This window comes from Trichosurus vulpecula, chromosome 3, assembly GCF_011100635.1.
Source record: "Trichosurus vulpecula isolate mTriVul1 chromosome 3, mTriVul1.pri, whole genome shotgun sequence".
Taxonomy (NCBI): domain Eukaryota; kingdom Metazoa; phylum Chordata; class Mammalia; order Diprotodontia; family Phalangeridae; genus Trichosurus; species Trichosurus vulpecula.
The window spans coordinates 12,437,369-12,452,739 of NC_050575.1; the positions used below are offsets into that span (position 1 = coordinate 12,437,369).

Here is a 15,371-nt window from a genome sequence, read left to right on the forward strand (position 1 = left end):
GGTAATTCCTTCATTAATATGGACTTTAACAGCTCTGTGGTTTGGTAGATAGTCTCTAAGAACTGCTCTGGCTGAAAATTTCATCACTTAGAAGCCAAGTTCATGATTCCCCAAATTTGACTACGTATCTCCTTTAAGACAGAAAGACAAAGCATCATCGTCAGAGAAGAAGAAGAGGATTACTGGAACAGAACACTGCATACATTGCCGGATAACATTTTTGTGCTGGGTGATTTTTATTTAGTTGCTTTTTCTTGGTCACAAAGGAAGGGGCTAGGAGGAGGTTGGCATAACTAAGATTTTTTTAAAAGACATAAATAAAATGCAAATATATAATTTTGCCCATACTTGGAGCCTTTTCCACTTCAAAGGATCCACGATTACTTTGTTTCTATTCTGTACATGTTTTACATGTGTGCATAAGTGCACGTATTGTCTTCCCTGTTGAAATATGAAATCCTTGATGTCAGAGACTGTCTCACTTTTGTCTTTGTATACCAAGGGCTTAGCAGGATGCTAGTGTGTGATGGTCAATAAAGGCTTTTGACTAATTGATTTGTTGATAGGACTTAGCAGAACTTGAATCCTACTGGAATAGCCTTTAAGAACCTCGGGCTGTATCCATGCCACAATAAGACATTAGAGTGGGACTTCAGTAAAAAATTAAGCAGTATTAATAAGAGTAAGTTTAACAAATCTGCTTACAGACACTCGCTAGCTGTGGGACCCTGGTCAAATCACTTAACCCTCTTTGCCTCAGTTTCCTCATCTGTAAAATGACCTGGAGAAGGAATGGCAAACCGCTCCAGTATCTCTGCCAAGAAGATCCCAAATGGGGTCGCAAAGAGTTGGACATGACTGAAAAATGACGGAACAACAACAAAATAATGTAGTAAACTAAGAAAGGGATTGATTTGGGTACAAATATAAGAAAGACCATTCTTGCCCTCAAGTAGCTTCCAACCTAATGGGAAGCAACAATCCACAAAAAGAATGTGAAAACCTGGGGTGGGGGAGGGGAAGACAGCATCCCATGTGGAGATCTTTGGCCTGGGCCCCCTCCTTTAAAGAAGATTTTGGACCTCATGACTCTACTGTTTAATCAGAGAGGCGGAGGTACTAATGAGATGCAAGTATCAAAGCTGATTCAGTCTTACAGGATAATGAAATATTGAACTAAATTTTTTTCTGATTCTTTTGGAGAGAGAGAAAGAGAGAGAGAGAGAGAGAGAGAGAGAGAGAGAGAGAGAGAGAGAGAGTGAGTTACAGAATCTTTATAGTCTATTTTCCCTTCATTCCTGTTTTTATTTCATTTTTTCCCATAAGATTATATTTTGGTCCTTCAAATGAATTTTGTTATTATTTTGTCTAGTTCTATAAACTTCTATGCTTTAGAGCATAATATATGCCCTGTATACTCTACAACTATAAATCTCTCGGTAGCTACACTGGCATAGCACCAAATTTAATAAATTAACTTAGACAGTGTTGTCATTTTTTATCATATTGACACAGACCAACCATGAGCAAGGAATATTACTCCCGTTATTTGTCTTTCTTTGTATCTTCAGAGTCTTTTATAATTATGTGTGTGTGTATATATATATGTACACATATATAACATACACACATACATGCATACACATGTATACATATATGCATGTATGTATGTCTCAAATATGTCTTGGTAAATTGACTCCTAAATATTTTATGTATTTTGTAACTATTTTCAATGGAATTTTCCTTTCTATTAATTCCTCCTGGATCTTATGGTTGCTGCATAAAAATACTTTTACTTTATATGTATCTATTTTGTATCCAACTACTTTGCTGAAGTTATTGCCTCAATTAGTTTCTTTGCTGATTCTCTAGGGTTTTCTAAATCCATTGTGTTGTGACTGTTTTTGTCATTTTGCCCAAGAACTTAGCAGGTGCCTTACAGATGGAGCTTAATAAGTGTTTGTGGAATTGATTTAAGTTTCTCCATTTTGTCCAGAAGATTATCATAAGAGACTTTGTCATATGTACTGCTAAAACTTGGGTTATGGTTATGGCATTCCCCTAATCTACTATGCTAGTAACTCTGTGGGGGAAAAAAGAGCCAATGAGATTATACTGTCATGAATTTTTTAAATCCTGATTTATTGTGATTAGTGCTTCCCTTCCTAAATGTTCATGAATCATTCCTTTAATAATCTATTGTAGAATGTTACCTAAAATTGAAATAAAGCTTACTGATATCTTTTTTGAAAATCAGGAAAATGTTTTCTCACCCCAGTTCTTTAGTGTCTCCCCCATTCTCCATGTTTGTTTGTTTGTTTGTTTTTTCCCCAAAGCTCAACAACAATGACTCTACAACCTTATCCATAAGCATTTAAGTGCCCTGGGACATGGTGCATCTGGTCCTGGAGAATTTAATTCCGTGAGAATAGCTAGTTGTCTCTAAACATACCCTCACTCAACTTGGATTTCCACACCCTATTAATTTTTGTTTTATCCTTCCCACTCTGAAGATTATTCTCCTTCCTAGAGAAAAGAAAAACAAAAGCAGGCTAATTCTGCATACTCTTTTCATCTACTGTTATCTCACAAGCAGCGATTCTAACCCTTTCTTTTTTGCTCCTTTTGCCCCCAGCATAGCTTTAAAAATTACCTTTTTGTTGTTGTAGGTGCTTGCTTTGACAGCATATATTCTAAAATTGGAATGATACAGACAAAATTAGCATGGCCCCTGCACAAAAATAACATGCAAATTTGTGAAGCATTCCATCTTGGTGGCAGGGGATACAGCTGCGGGGTGCACTTGATGGAGTGCCAGGCCTGGAGTCAGGAAGACTCATTTTCGGGAGTTCAAATACAGCCTCAGACACTTATTAGCTGTGTGACCCTAGGCAAGTCATTTAACTCTGTTTGCCTCAGTTTTCTCATCTGTAAAATGAGCTGGAGAAGGAAATGGCAAACCACTTCAGTATCTTTGCCCCAAATGGGGCCACAACGAGTTGGACATGACTGAACAACATTGTGACATCCTATCATGACCAGCCTTCGCCAAACCATGCTATTTCCTCTGTGCCTAATTCTTCGTGACTCCCATCAAATTTTACTAATTCTGTGTATCAACTTTTCTGGCCTTCTTAGGAGCTGAGAGGCTAATGAGCCTTAAAGAGTTAACACGTGATAGTGGTTTAATGCCTTAATCCTTCTTGGATTGCATTTTAACAGGAAACTTGAGCAGGTTATGGTAAGAATTTCAGACATTTAGGAGGCTGGTGGGAAGCATATTTGGGGGCAAGAGGACTTTTCACATTCACGCCTCAAATCAGACCCCTTCGGCAACTGGTTACTAAAACTAGATCTAACATAGGACTTAGAGAAAACAAAATCATTTCCAAAATGAGGGCAGGAATTCTCAAATTGCCAAGGGAGAAGTCATGTAGATATGGTTTTAAATACATGCCCAGTTCAGTGTGTTGAAACTTTTATGAATCACTTTGACCATACCCGCCTGTCAGAGAATCCATCTCTGTCTGGGTTTTCAAATTCCATGGCACCATCCCGTGAGATTAGCTGTTCCAATGCTAACTAAAGGACTAAGAACTAAGGTGATTGTGAGAAGGGTAATAAAGTTTTTATTGCCAACCAACCTTTTTTTAAAAAAAAATGTCATAAACAAAAGAGGGAGTACAGGAAAGTGTACATAGCAATGGATTCCGACTGCAAAGTCTTAGTGGTAACTGTGTGACCTTGGTCAAGTCACAACTTTTCTGGGATTCAGTAAACTCTGAAAAATGAGGGGCTTGGATTGCATGATCCCTAAGACTCTTCTAACTCTTAAGTCCTGTGATCCTTCTGAATAGAAGAGAATTTAGAGTAACAACTCATAGAAACACAGAATCTCACATCTTCAAGGAACCTTACAGATTAAGACAATCTCATCAGATTAGACCCCTTCTCCCAAAGGAGCAGAGGGAGAACTAACAGACAGAAACAGCCAGAGTGACTGATGAAACCATGCAGAGTTATAACCACTAAACACAAAATACATTATACCAATCCATGCATGCATTCTTCTCTGGCTTACTTCTGAGTGGCATATTCGAAGGTGCATGGGGGTCCGCCTGCCTATATTGATTCAATTATAATAGTTTCTGACTCCTTTTATTCCCTCCTGAATGAGAAATAGGAGAAGTCTGAAGGTTCAGAGGTCACCCATGGTCAGTCTACAGTTCTGGCAGAGTTGGCTTCTTCCTAGTTGGGCCTCATGTGTTCCATAACATGTCAGAAATTAGGACAAAAGGGAACACAATAGCCGTCTTACAGGCTGGTGTATGTCCTCATTATACTCTTTAATATCAGCAAATTACAACCAGATGAGTTCTTTCTGAACCTGAGCTGTGTCTTTCTTGTGAATGTATAGAGTTCGTTCAACATGGAATATAAGTATGGAAAAGGCTTTAGAATCATAGAAACAGAGGAGGTTAGAACTGGAAGGAACGTCAGAGTCGTGATTAGAGACAGAAAGGATTTTATCCGGTCCCCTCAATTCGCAGGTAAAGAAATTGAAGCTTTCCCAAGGTCACCGAGTACGTAAGTAAGAAAGCTAGGACTGGATCCTTGAACTTTCAGTCCCGTTCTCTTTCCAACACATCACAGTAAGTTGAAATGGAGTAGAAAGAGGAGCAGCTGGGTGGTGCAGTGAGTAGAGCACTGGTCCTGGAGTCAGGAGGACCTGAGTTCAAATCTGCCCTCAGACACTTGGCACACTTACTAGCTGTGCGACCTTGGGTAAGTCACTTAACCCCAATTGCCCTGCCTTCCCCTCTCCAAAAACAAAAATGGAGTAGAAAGGGCCTCGAAAGGGAACCAAGAGGGTTTGGATTTGAACTCAGCTCCAATGCTTTGCGTGTCTGAGCTTTAGTTTCCCTACCTGTAAAATGGGAATAAAATTTTTACTACCACATATATAAAGCTGTTTGTAAACTTTAATTGCAATAGACATATGAGCTGTGATAATCGTCACTAAGCCAGATTAATCTTCCCTGGTTTGCTAACAATCAGCCTTCTAGCAAGAGAAGAGATTTCCTGGATTTAGGATTGAATCTCAAGTAAACCCACGTTTGAGATTTTTTTCAGCTCCAACCTTCTAGAGAGAGATGAACATTCCTCCTCCCTGGGAGAGAAAATAGGATTGTGCACCCCTCTCTGTCCCCAGGGCCCAGCACGTGAACCAACACAGAGCAGGACGTGTGTGCCTGTCAATGTGTGCTCCCGACGGATTTGTGAAGCTTGACTTGCTGACTCTTTTTAGCGCAAGCAGTGCCTTACATAGTCTAAAAACCTTCTATTCCTCAAATAAAGACAAATTAAGAGAGAAATTAAGAAATTCAAATCCAACAAATATTTGTTTAGTAGTTACTATGTACAAAGCACAACAAATTTAGATTGGATGGGGTCTAAACCTCATAGATCTAGGTTTCTGGTTGGAGAGAGAAGATGCAAACACAGATAGAGTGCCTGATATTACGTGAGAATTGCATTAGAGTTACCCAAAAAAAAGTGTTATGTGAGGTCAAAGGGGAAAGTTACTATGGGGAGAGAGGATCCAGGAAGGATTCATGCAGGTGGTGGCATATGGGTTGGGTCTTAAAGGACGGGAAAAACTTAACGGGCAAACACTTGCATAGATAGCTGTGGTGTTCCAGTGGGCAAGGTTAGTGCAGAAGCTTAATTAATTAGGTAGTTGTCCACAAAAAAAAGGAGGTAATAACAGTGGTATTCATGTCCTCAATCAGGAGCCAGGCTGGGTTCATTAACAGTGAAGGGTTGTAATTTTAAAAAAAATTTTAAATTATAAAAAAAGTGAATGAATTTGAGAAGCATCTAACGCTGGATTTGAAAAACATACCTAGATTAGAGAGAAGATCAGCTTGCACATGCTGAGGTGATAGATTATTCGCTAGTGAGGCTAGAATGTGCTAGATCCGGAGCTGCTTCATGAGTTAGTCAATAAGCATTTAGTAAGCACCTACTACATATTGTGCTTTTCCTTTCTCGATGAAGAAGAATAATCTTCAGAGTGGGAAAGATAAAACAAAAATGAATAGGGCATGAAAATCCAAGATAAGTGAAGAGAGAACTAGCTATTCTCAGTGAATTAAATTCCCCCAAACCAGATGGACTATATCCCAGGGCACTTAAGTGCTTGTGGATAAGGTTGCAGAGTCAATGTTGCTGAGCTTTGGGGAAAAAACAAACATGGAAAATGGGAGATACACTAAAAACTGGAGGAGAGAAAACATTCCTGTGTTCCATCCTGCCCAAGAAGTTTCCTCATCCTGGAAGTTTGCTCTGCCCCTGTGGTCCCTCCTTCTGATTGACTGACTACCCCAAGGTCCTCCATTTTAAGAAGTGCCCAGATCAGATGTGTCTTCATTCTCCTCTGGGCTCTAGTCCTGATTCTCTAGACTTTCTCTACCATACTTCACTCCCTTTTCCTTCCCCATGCCCTTCTTAGCTTCCTTTTATGTGTTGCTTTTCCTTAGTAGAATATAAGCTCCTTGAGAGCAGGGACTGCCTTTCTGTTTCTATTTAGGCTCCCAGCACTTAGGAAAGTGTTGGCACATAGTAGGCATTTAATAAATGTTTGTTGACTTGTCTTGATTCTATTATGCAACATAGAGAAAGAGACATTCTAGTTAATGGAAGGCTGCTGCACACAACATGCATAGATTTCCAATTTTCAAAGTATCAGTGGGTGTCAATGCAGGTTAAGCCATTTTCTTCACCTCATCGCTTTTGTGAATCAGTTGGAATATTGAGAAGTTAAATGACTTGCCAAGGGTTGCCAGCCAGCATAAATCAGAGGCAGGCTTTGGACAAGGCTCACTCTATATTTACCATACAATGTTAATCTCTGTCTCTCCCAGTTTTTTTCCTGTCTCTCTTAAATATGATGCCCTCAACTGGCCGCAATACTCCACAAGTGACTTGATCAAGGCACAAGACTGGATATTATCTCTGGACTTCTGTTAATGCCACTGAAAATCATGTTCTTTTTTTTTTTAGCTGTCACATCATACTCTAGGCCGATATCAGGCTTGTTGTCTGCTAAATAATTCCAATAACAACTCATATTTATATAGCACTTTAAGCTTTGTAAAGCATTTTTAAAATTCTATTTAATGTCATTGTATTAGTTTTGGCCCCATCTTGCTAGAATGCCCAGATCTTTTTGAATCTTGATTCTGTCATCCATATGACACATCCTAATGTCATCTGCAAAAGTGGCAATCATGACGTCTATAACCTCATTGAAATCATTAATAAATATGGTGAACAGAATGGAGCCAAAGGACAGGTATCTGGGGCATTCCACTAGAGAATTCCACTCCCTCCAGGTTCACCCTAGTCCATTGATCATTACTTTGGGGGTTTAGTTATTCAACTAACTACCAACATTCCTGATTAACATTCAGCCCACATCTTTCCAAGCTGGCTACAAGGACACTGTAAGACTCTCAGGACACTTAGGCAAGAGCCCTGCTGAAAGCCATATATGACTAATGTACCCCTCATCCACCAGGCACTCAAATATAATAACAGTAATTGCTGGTGGGTCTAGGGGGCTGGGGTCCCACAAACCTGTCTCATTAAGGGGCCCCTCTTCATTCTAGACCCGGGTAACTGAGACCAGGTTTAGTCCTGGAATTTCCTGACCACCTAAAGGAAGGGTTAGAATCTTTTTTTATATATCCCCACCCAAAGCCCCAGAAAAAAAAATTACCTAAAACTTAAGTTTTAGCTCACTTCTAGGGATGACCCCAAAGGTGGGGAAGTAGAAAACTACTTGGTGGACAATGTAGATCAGATATGGGACAGTTATTATTTCCTCTGCACAAAAAAATGCTTAAAACACACAAGACTCACAGGCTATTATTGATAAAGACTTAAATGTGAAGCAGTAAGCTATAACTCTTATTATGCTTTCCCAGGATATGGAAAATTAAAAACAAAATATTTTATAATACTGCTAAATAGGCATTTCACCTTCATTTTGGTGTTGTACCCTCTGAACATGTCCCTCAAAGTCCATGTCTTTGGTTAAGCCAGGCCAGGGGTTGAACTCCTTTTGTTAGAGGAGTGAAGGAATTGGAAATTTTTAAACTGGAGATAGCATTTGGGGTAGAAATGATAACTATCTTCATTTATCTGGAGATCCCTAAAATTCCTTCTGATTCTGCCAGGTATTCAAGCATGGAGGCCAGAGTACTAGAGAGAAGTCCGAGGGCCTAGACTGAATCCTGGCACTGATACTTTACTCTCTCGACACTGGTCATTTCATACCTTGACCTTTGTTTCCATACTTATAAAATGATGAGGTTCTACTAAATGGCCCCTAAGGTCCCTTTGGGCTCTAGATACTATTACTAAACACTCCATATTGTCCTTTCCAGATCTAAATCCAATGAATACTATAATTCAGGGGGCAAAGAGGAATTCATTTCTAAAAATAAAAAAGGTAAATTCAGTAAAGTGGCTTGTCCCTAATTCAAAACCACTTAGGTTCAATTCTCCACCCTCCACAGAGGATTTCTTTCTTTTCCCATGAAAGGAAGCAATCATTTGTCAAACACACCTCTCTCACACACAATTCACCTCCCTCAAAGAGACTCATGGTTACTAGCACAGACCAGGGTCTTCACAGACCCCTGGACTGGAAAACCAAATGTTTCTTCAATGCTCTATTCTCTGAATTCAAACTTGTTCAGGGTTTAATTGAGTCCCTGCACTGAGTTTGTCAAAACATGATAAAACTAGATGGGCAAAAAGCCAAAGAATGGCTGTACATCGGACAAGGAGAATGAAAAAGCCACAAAGGAGCAGGGTGGCAAAGGGGTGGTTTTCACTACTGGGCGTTTCATGAAACCTGGAATGGAGACCAAGTGCTGCTGCTAGTTCCTCACCGTCATGTGTCCTTGGGCTAAATACTCTGGATGTCAGCATTATCACCTGTCAGATGAAGGGATTGGATTAAGTAAGTAATCTCTGTGATCCTAACAGTCCCAGATGCTATGAAACCTTCAAAGTTCCTCCCAGCTGTGAGGTTTACTCTTCTTTGACTTCCATAATTGCTCAAAGACCACTAAGAGCCATGGAATGAGGTCAATTAACTTAGAATGGATCATAGTATCACAGGACTTAGTGATGAAAGGGACCTTCCATATCATCTATATCATCCCCTCTCTCCACCACACTCTACTTCTTCCCTCCCTCCAAGGCTAAGAGAGATTAAGGTCACACAGGTAGAAAGGAAAACAATTCCAAATTCCAACGTCAGCCTTGTGACTTTAAATGGGATGAGCTCCTATATCTCTGGCCCAGCTCTATCCAGAGCTAGATTCATCTGTGGAACTTGGGAAGTACTGAGCAACTGTTATTAAAGATGCCCCTAATCTGCAAATGCAGTGAACCATTACCAGTTATTAATAGCTTAGCTCAAATCATCTTTTCAGCCCTAGACACCAGGAAAGAGCTCATCTTGGCTTGAGGTGGGCCTGGATGTTTGAAGACTATTCCAGAGGAATTTGAATTCTGATAGGCCTTACCAAGCCAGGAAGGCTTTAAGTAAGGGCTCAGTGATGGTTGATATGTCTGTGGTCCAGAGATTGGCCTCATTAAGCTTGGAGAGTCCATAATGTGACTGGCTGGTAGGTCCGTTTGTTTGTTTTTATTGCAAGAACTACTGTAGTGTAGAGGGTTTCGTGATGTATCCACGTAGACAAAATCCTTAAAATAAGCATTCTTAATCTAGAATCTGTGAACTTGTTTTCTAAAAAGCATGTTGATAAGTTTTAATATGCTTGGTTTCCTTTATAATCCTATGTATTTTACTTTGTGTATTTAAAAACATTACTCTACAGAGGGATCCATAGGCTTCACCAGTCTGCTAAAGGTATCCAGGATGCAAAACAACTAGGAGCCCCAGCCTTAGAGTATTTAAGTTTTAGCCCTATCAGAGAGCGGCAGCAAGACAGGGAGGAGGTTAGCCTAGGATGAGTGAGTTATTGTTTTTAATGGGACTGAAGGTCATCAAGAAAGACCTGAGTGATGGAAGAGTTCAGGGAAGGGCAAATCCAAGGGGCAACGGGAAGACTGTGGAACCCATGGGGTATGAGGAGTGGAAGGACAAAGATGAAGGGCAGAACTCTTTGGACCTGCATCAAAACCTTCCAGGCTTACATTAATCTATTAATAAATACCCTGCATCTCATTATTCACCCAATTATGAATTCTAGCTGCATGATCGTCTTGTCCAGAGATGTCAAATGCAGGTAGACTGCGTTTGCTGTGCTACCAAGTACCCCCAGAACCAGATTAAAATGTAATTGGGAAATATATAACAAAATAAATAAAAATATAATTTTGTTATTCAGTCATTTCAGTTGTGTCTGACCTTTGTGAACCCATTTGGAGTTTTCTTGACAAAGATACTGGAGTAGTCTGGCATTTCCTTCTCCAGTTTATTTTGCAGATGAGGAGCCGAGGAAAACAAGGTTAAGTGACTTGCCCAGGGTCACACAGCTAGGAAGTGTCTGAAGCCAGATTTAAACTCAGGAAGATGAGTCTTCCTGACTCCAGGCCTGGCACTCTATCCACTGCACCACCTAACTGCCACTACCCCAAATACTATAGAACATAGATAATGTTAATATATGGTTTTCTAAGTCAATATGTGGCAAGATTCCTTATCATGGTTTCTTAAATCCAGTTTCTATTTGAGTTTGACACCACTGATCTAGCCCGTAACAATGACTTGAAAGATTCTTGCTGAAACACAAGTATAAAACTGGGATCATCATTTTACCATGCTAAATATTATTATTAATAAGAATATGTAAATCAAACTTTACCCATTTTCATAATTTAACAGTGACCTAGAGAGGAGATTCTCCTGTCTCAAAATGTCCTTGCCTGTCAGCACAGATTAAAGCTCAGGGCCCATCAAGAGACATAAGCTCAGTTCAAATTCACGTTATTTTCATCTTCAAGAAATGATCTCCCTCTTTTTAAAAAAAAACAGGATTTATTTTTATTCCTTCTAAACTTTGGGGTGGGGAGGGCCCATATCCTTACTTTTTTTCTTACACTTCTGATCTAAATGCTTCAAATACTGGGGAGGAACTTTATTTGATCTGTAATTTCCTAAGAGCTCAGTTGGACTCTTCCTTTCTGATTCCTTTCTGAAATACGTCCTCTCATGACTCTGGTGGAAAGTATTCCAGACTGGCATTTGGACTTCACCAAAAAGAAGGAGGGAAGGGATGCTATGTTTGGTGGTGCTGCTGTTTTTCAAAAGAAAGTTGTTCTCATTCCAAAGGGAAGTATGTTTAATATCCTCGGGCCAGCTAAGTGGCTTGGTGGACAGAGTGCTGAACCTGGAGTCAGGGAAACCCAAGTTCAAATTCTGCCTTAGCAATGTTGATACTAGCTATGTGACCCTAGACAAGTCACTCCACTTTTGCCTGCCTCAGTTTTCCTATCTATAAAATGAGTATAATAAAAGCAACCTTCCTAAGGCTGTTGTGAGGATAAAATGAGATTTATAAGGGGCTTTGAGAACCTTAAAAAATGCTGCCATTACTTGTTATCATGACCATCTAGAAATTTGGACAAATAATGCCTGAACTGCCTGACTCTCAGAGGTGTGAAAAAAGCACTTTGTAAATCTTAGAGAACCACAGAAAAGTGAAATGTTTTATTGATACTCTTCCTTAGTTATGAGATTTTCATTTTCTGGGCAACAGAAAACTCACTTAATTCTTCTATACCTTGTAATATGACCTTGGTCAAGTCACTTCCCTTATGATGGCCTATTTCTTCCTCTGTAAAATTGCTAGGTTGGACAAAACTAGTAGTCTTCAACTTAAAGTGTATGCCTGTTTAAAATTTATAGCATTCATCTCTTGCTTTTGTTATCTCTACAGCTACTGCTATGTGACCTTGGGCAAGCACCGTCCCCTACTCAGTTTCCAGATCTGTTGAATGAAAAGGCTGGAGAGTAGACAAAGCCTTTTCCAGCTCTAAATCCTTTGAAGATAGTAGCCAGAATGGTGAAACACCCATCAATGAAGGGCAGAAACAAATTTAGGGAAGTAACCAAAGAGCACTGGGTTGAGAATTGGGAGATCTGGCTTCTAGTGCTATCTCTTCCCTTACTTTTCAATGTGCCCTGATCTAGTACACTGTATAGCCAGGCACTGCTTGGTTGAGGTCACTGGTAACCTGTGCCTATCCTTTTTCTTTACCTATCCCTGAAGTTTGCCTTGGGGTCATTGCTCTGTGGTTGCCTGTCTTCTCAGTAAGGGAATTAGACTCCTCAATGTTTCATTCCACCCCCATCTTGAACTCCTAAGGAACAAAACCCCTTTTGGCTCTAATCTAGGCATTCTAAAACTGCCTTCCTCCCAGGGGAAGAACCTAATATGCAATATGAATCAGAAAAGGAATGATAAGACACAAGCAAGAAAAATATAGTCACTACTTTAAAAGAGCTTTTATTGTAACAGAGGAACATAACATGTAAAAGGGTGTTGGATATCAGGAAGGAGATGAAGAGATGGGCTCCCTGACAGGGCAAAGTAAAAAGCCAGAAAGTCAGGAGCAGAGCATGAATGGTCTAGACTAGACACTTCCTTAGAGGGTGATTCTGGGCAGGAACTAGCTAATCAGAGAAGGGTATCTCAGGAGCTAAGCGATCGATTCATAAAATGATTAGAAGAGGATCCAATAATGGATCACTACTGGTAATCAATTAACTACTAGTCAGTCAATTGAGAGACTAATAGTCAAACCTCGGTGGGATGTTTGGAGACTTGTTCTTTTCAAGGGCTACTAACTAGCTATTTGACCTCCTGTGAGTATCATCTAATCAATGGCCCCAAGACTTGTTCTGTCTGGTGACCTCTTTCTCTGTGGGTGCCATTTTTCAGGCTCCTTATTCCACCTCTACCTTGGATTCCCAAGGAACAGAACCTTATTATTAAGGTGAGACTTAGAAAATAGGGATTTTTAACCAAAAGAATGTTTTATATCCAATGTGATAAAAGCGTAATTTTATGATAAAGAAATAAAAAATATATGTCAAAATCTCATGAACTCAGTGCCAAATAGTATAAAAAAAAGTGCAGCAAAAGAAGATTTTTTTGCATATTACATGTTTTTAATATTAAAAGATGTGGTTTATTATATGTCTATAAAAATTACTTATTTTACTTTGACCTGAGTAATTATTGTGGAGGGGGGAGTGGAGAGTAGTGATAGAAAAAACTAAAAAGTATCAACAAAACATTTTTGAAAATACACAGGGGAGAGCAGAAGAAATTTCATAAGGGAACACGGACAAGCCAATGTTGGTAGTACCATATTAAATTTTTAAAATTACTTTTTAAAAAAAGGAACATACATATACATAATAGAAATTCAGTTTCATGTAAAATATTCTCTTCCTTTTCTTAATTTATGGAAATGATTTAGTTGGGGATTACTGGGAACTCCAGGGTGAAATTCTTAGGGAACCTGCAACTTAATGGGGGTGAGACTGATGCTTACATACAAAAAGGACAGCGAAGGAATCTGGATAGGATTAAGGAGAGGTAAGCAGTCTGGGGTGGGCCGCCAGCTGCCTTCCTAGTGAAAGGACTATCATGCTCTTTTCTTTTTAGGGGTCCAGGTCCTATCATCCCATCAGAAATAATAATTTTGTTGCTGTTTTCAAAATCAGTTTTTTAAAAGAAAATATGAAAAAGACAAAAATGAATGAATGAAGATTGAGAAAAAATAATTTTTAAATGACCAGCAGAGCGAGTGTGAGGGAAAACCTCTTTAAGCAGCCATTCCCATTCCCCCATAGTGCTATTGTCTTCTCTCTAAGATTATCTCCAATTTATCTTGTCTATGTCTTGTTTGTACATAGTTGTTTCATGTTGTCTATCCCTATGCCCAGCCTCTACCAGTCACTCCCTCAACTGGCATTTATTAAGGCACATAGTAAACGACCAAACACTGCATTATGCTCTAGGAATACAAATACAAGCAGAAAGAAAAATAGTCCCTGCCCTCAAGGAGCCTACAGTCTAATTGAGGTAAACAACATATAAATGGGAACTGAAGTGGGCAAAGGGAAGGTTCTGGGTGCGGGGAAGAGGCTTGGACATGGTAGATAAAGTCCCATGGAGATGAGCCAGCGATATGGTGTGGAGAGCAATGAATATGGTTGGCTTGGGCCTTCTTCTTAAATTGAAGGTTCAGCCAATCAGAACATAAGGTCTCAGGCATAGCAGGTACTTCCAATGTGAGGTGTAGTCCAAGAGTGGAGTGTACTCCTCGAGAGCTGGTCCTATTTATGGTTGGGGTTTTTTGGGGGAGAGGGGTTTAGGGTCTTTCTTTGTATCTTCAAACACTGTGTGCTTGGCACATATTAGGCACTTATTAAATGTTTGTTGACTTGATCTCAAAAAATCCATAGAGAAAAAAAAATGCTACCTTACTACAGCAAAATCTGGAACTGCACAGAATAAGGAGCAGCTGGAAACTCAGGTTTGATAAAGAAATCAATGAATTATTCAGACCACTGGGAATCATGCAGACCCATGTAGCAGACCTGGAAGATCTATCACAAGGTAAAAATCTCAGGATTATTAACTTCCCAGAAAATCTAAGGGGAAAAATCAGAACTTTCCTAAGTATCATCAAAGAAAATTTCCTAAAATTGGCAAAACAAATAAAAAACCCTGAAAAGTAAAAAGACACAGGACTTGGACAAACAAGAAATTAAGATTTATTTCGTATAGGCATTATACATGAAGGTTCTGTAAAGTCTTTGAAATGTATGTTCCTTCCACAAATGCACCCTAACCCCCTTAGAGCCCAATAGATAGGTTTTTGATAGTTCCTGTAGCCAAATGATTCATTGCACTGCTGTCAACCTGGCAATGCCTACAGAGGCTCCTGTCTGAGCTTAGCAGGCTTCTCCTCAAACAACAGAATGCAACATTTAAGTCCGACCTCAAAATAATACCACAGAACTTTCCAGAGCAGAGCATGCTCTCCATTTACACAGGAGTCTAGTACTTAGGGCAACCTCCAAGCCCCAATGAGGTATTATAGTAACTAACTTCTCTCTATTTAATGCAGTTTGCCTAGACCCATCATTATTAACTCCAAAGCCACAACAACAAGGAAGAAAAATACTACAAATTTCCACAAATGCACAAGTCAAACTGTACCAAAGAACAGTAACAAGGATCACAGTAGACTTTTCTTTTTTTACATATACATTCTTATTAAACATATATTCACATTAGTCATGTAAA

General features: G+C 39.5%; 1 protein-coding gene and 1 non-coding gene across 4 annotated transcripts in view; both read left to right on the plus strand.

Annotated features, from left to right (window-relative positions):
- EVL (Enah/Vasp-like) overlaps positions 1-15,371 on the plus strand; it is a 275,108-nt gene that overhangs the window by 20,461 nt on the left and 239,276 nt on the right. The window lies entirely within an intron of this gene.
- Positions 2,670-2,776, plus strand: LOC118845122. The gene has a single exon (XR_005010006.1). It is a non-coding gene; the product is annotated as a U6 spliceosomal RNA (small nuclear RNA).